This window comes from Octopus bimaculoides, chromosome 11 (genome assembly GCF_001194135.2).
Source record: "Octopus bimaculoides isolate UCB-OBI-ISO-001 chromosome 11, ASM119413v2, whole genome shotgun sequence".
NCBI classification, from domain to species: Eukaryota; Metazoa; Mollusca; class Cephalopoda; order Octopoda; family Octopodidae; genus Octopus; species Octopus bimaculoides.
Genome location: NC_068991.1, coordinates 73,373,389 through 73,377,552, shown reverse-complemented (window position 1 = coordinate 73,377,552; position 4,164 = coordinate 73,373,389).

Genomic DNA, 4,164 nt, shown 5'->3' with positions numbered 1-4,164 from the left:
ACACACACACACACACACACACACACACAAACACACACACACACACACACACACACACACACACACAACACACACACACTTATTTTCGAGCGTTACACAGAACCGCAGATTGATCACCTTGTATCGTTTTAAGAAACAGCGATCAATGGCATAGTTACAAATCCTCAAATCTTCCAGGTGGCGTACGATCAATTATATAGATAGACAGTACTTTCATCGATTTATAACGTGAAGACGGACGAATTGTCGCTAATAATAATAATAATAATAATAATAATAATAATAATAATAATAATAATAATAATAATAACTACAACAATGACACCTTATGGGATTAAAAAACAAAATCCACCAAAGGGCAGAGGATCTCAGGAGGTCAACTGCCATTCTGAAAACGGGTAGACAGAACTCGTGAGCCTTAGTTGGCAGTCTGTCTAGAAGGAACACTCTGATTTAAAACTGGGGTAGATAGGACTCTTTAGTCACAGTGAGGATAACCTGTCAGTATCCAACGACCCCCTGCCTGGGATGAAAGCGAATGAACCGAGAATCGGGACTTAACTCCGGAGCAATATTTGGATGAATATACGGGACCAACTAACGTTCACCTATCTCCTAGTGAGAATCATGATCATGGTCCCCAATACACAGAAATGGAAAGGGATCAGGCCTAACTTATGGGTAGTAAAATCTCTACAGTCTTGGTTGACAATCTTACTAGAAATGGTGCCTCGATAAAAAATACCGATTGACGGTTAACCTTAAAACAATGTTGAGTTAAAATGTCTTATAGAAATATATCAAATAATAGTGTTAATGAGGCTGGAACCAAAGGTGAAAGTCGTTCGACCGGCAGGTGCCCTGTGGTTCAGCAGTGTAGGCCCGGTCGTTATCCGGAGACTGCTTATACACAGTCAGAGGCAGGGCAGAGAAGGTGTTGATAAGGAGGCAAACCGAACGGTCATTGAATGCTAGGTCAGGATTGAACCCAGTAGAAGGGGATTCCGACAACGAATGAAAACAAAATGGAATGAAATAGGACTTTTCGGGCTAGCTGACCAGGCAAGAGCAACAAGCTAACAGACGTGAAAATTGAAGAGATAAAAAGAAAAGCAGAAAATAGAAATAATATTTCACCAACAGGTAATGTGCCCAGTGAGAACAGAGAAATGAATGGCGACAATGAGGACGTAGAGCAAAGTGTAAATGTAAATACATTCTCAGCAAATGAAGCAGAAGTAATAGGAAGAGCTATATCGCAAGAATACGATGACTACCAACAAGACATAGTGAGGACGCTGTGTCGGTTTTATTAAAGAAGACCAGCAACAAGTACCCTCCCAATCTGAAGTACATTGATCGGCGCAAGCTCAAAGTTGAAACCGAAACGATAGCTTCGGTGCTTGAGCTATTCTAGACGAGAAATATAACTGAAACTATCAAGATTATTTGGGCTGCAGCTATGGTTGCTGCGGATAGAGTTGGATACTAGTGCACAAACAGAACATAAAGAACCATACTGACATAGACGAATTTGTGGGAAACAAAGTTAAAACGACATTTAGGACAAGTTGATAGATTCACTAGAGGGGAATTGTAGAACGAAGGAATAAGAATGACACTGGAAAGAACTTATAGAATAAGGGATAAAGGGTATGATGTGATATTGGAAGAATTGAAACAAAGATTTGAAGCAATCAAAGCAAAACTGGAAATATATGACAATAAAACAAAACAGTTCAGGCAAAAGAGATTGTTTGAAGCGAATCAGCAGAAACCGTTTCAGAAACTAGATACGCAATTACATGTTACAATGATACCAGATAAAGAGGAAAGCAGGATATTCTGGAGAGGGATCTGGGACCAACTTCTAGGAGCATAATGGTGAAGCGGAGTGGCTGAATGAAATCCAAGTTAAGAAATACAGAAGGCCAAGAAGACATAAAAATAACTACAGAAATGATAAAAAAAAGAGGCAAATGGAATTGAATACAACGACATGAAGGAAAAGACAAAAAGAGAGGTACCTGCGGCGACTAAGAAGAATATTGGTTTCAAAGCTGAATAGAGAGCTGAAAAGAACGGATAGCGTAGTACCGTAGGCTGCAGGTAGCGCCAGGAGTTCAAACAGAAACTGTGATAAAAAAGAAATAATAATAATAATAATAATAATAATAATAATAATAATAATAACAATAATAATAATAATAATAATAATAATAATAATAATAATAATAATAATAATAATAATAATACTTGGATGTTGAATGTCTCCCATCATAATTAACAACCAAGTATCAAAGCTTATAATGTGAGGAAAGAGACCCTGTGAGACCTCTGACAGCAGGCTGCTGTCTGCTCTCACAGAAACAACCAGAGCAAACATGACCGAGCTCTCTGTGAAGTAAAATAATAATAATAATAATAATAATAATAATAATAATAATAATAATAATAATAATAATAATAATAATAATAATAATAATAATAATCGTTGCTGTTACTGCTGCTGTCAAATAGAATTATGGCAACGTCGTCTATTTGAAGAAGAGAGGACATGATTTCTAAATCATTGTTGAAAATATTCCAATTTCTTTACGCTGCTAATTCATCTCGAACAAGTATGAATATTGCAATATCGTATTTCGAAAAGGCATTAATTCTAAAGCCTTGCGCTAATTAAAAAAGAAAAGATCGATGGATATTGTTGTTGTTGTTTGAACACCTTGTCAAGACTTTGTGAGCAGATCAATGATCGGCGATGTCCTCCCTTGGATCACCCTGTATTTTTGATTATCGACGACAACATTGTCGCCTAATGCAACCCTCTTTTCTTCCTAGGAACGGTAAGTCCTGCTTCGAGAGCGCTTTCACTGCTATTTCAAACAGGCCAAAATGGCAGGTCAGGGTTAAGTGACACCGTTATATACAGAAACATTCTGTCCAAATCATTGTTGAAAATATTCCAATTTGCCTTCGAGCCTTGGTTTCGATTCGTTTACCGTCGTTGCAGTGCATTTAAATTGCTAATTGCTTTCGGAAAGAAAAGAACTAAAGCAATAAAGAAAAACATGGATGACTCAGTTTTGTAGTGAAATGCTACGAAATTAAAATAACTCAGTTGTAATTATGATTGAAACCGTTTCACATCACGTACGTCAACAATGTTTTAGGGGAAAGGTATGGACGTTACGCATCACACCGTTCATTTTCTTTTCTTCCTTACTCTTAAGATGTCGAGGAAGCTTTAACGAAAAATAAAGGGTAAATGTTTTATGAGGAGGATAAAAATGATTCACTAATTTGGTTAATCTACTTGGAAAAGATATGGACAAAAGCCAAAACGCTGTCTATGAAAGAAATCAATAAAGGCTTCTAGAATGATTCCATTCATCTTCCATTCGACAGTTTATCAGGGGTTAGGGCTTCTGAAGGTTGCTGTACTTTTACAATTCCTGCCCGGTCTTCTTAAACAGCCAGTCTTGTTATTTTTTCCTCTGCAGAGCGCTTTAAAATCTATTGTTTCAACGAATACACGCAGATATGAAAATTTCCTGTTTGAATACAAGGAAATAACGATTTCGTTACGCTTTACTTCTAAATTTGAAAACTAGTTCTCAATGGATGTGAATATTGCATAAATAAGCGACAGTGACAGTTTTGCAATATAAATACAGTTTGTTGCTATTTTATGTTCCAATTTTATCTCGGTAAATTGATATCTCAAATTTCTTCCTAAGCGCATTGTTCAGCTGCAGAAAAACATTTTCATTACTCTTATGACAAGGATAAAAGGTCACATATAGCCAAGTCGGCTGATTTTCGTACTGACTGAAGTGTCACTGAAGCGTATTATGTAACCAATATTGTTCAGCGACAACAGACGAGATAATTAACTTTCGATGGTTGAGACCAGTGTATGTAAATAAGAGTCAGAAATTTAGACAGAATCTCTGTTGTGTTTCATCAGCTTGCCGTCACCGATTCTAAGAAGTGCAGCCAATGTGACCCTGTCAATAAATTCTATCAGCGCCAAGCCAAAGTAGAACATAAAAGAAGGGTTAATATATATTGCTATTCTAGAAATTCTTTTCTCTATCTATCTATCTATCTATCTATATCTTTAGCTAGCAAGTTAGCTAACTTATATATTTTGATTTATAT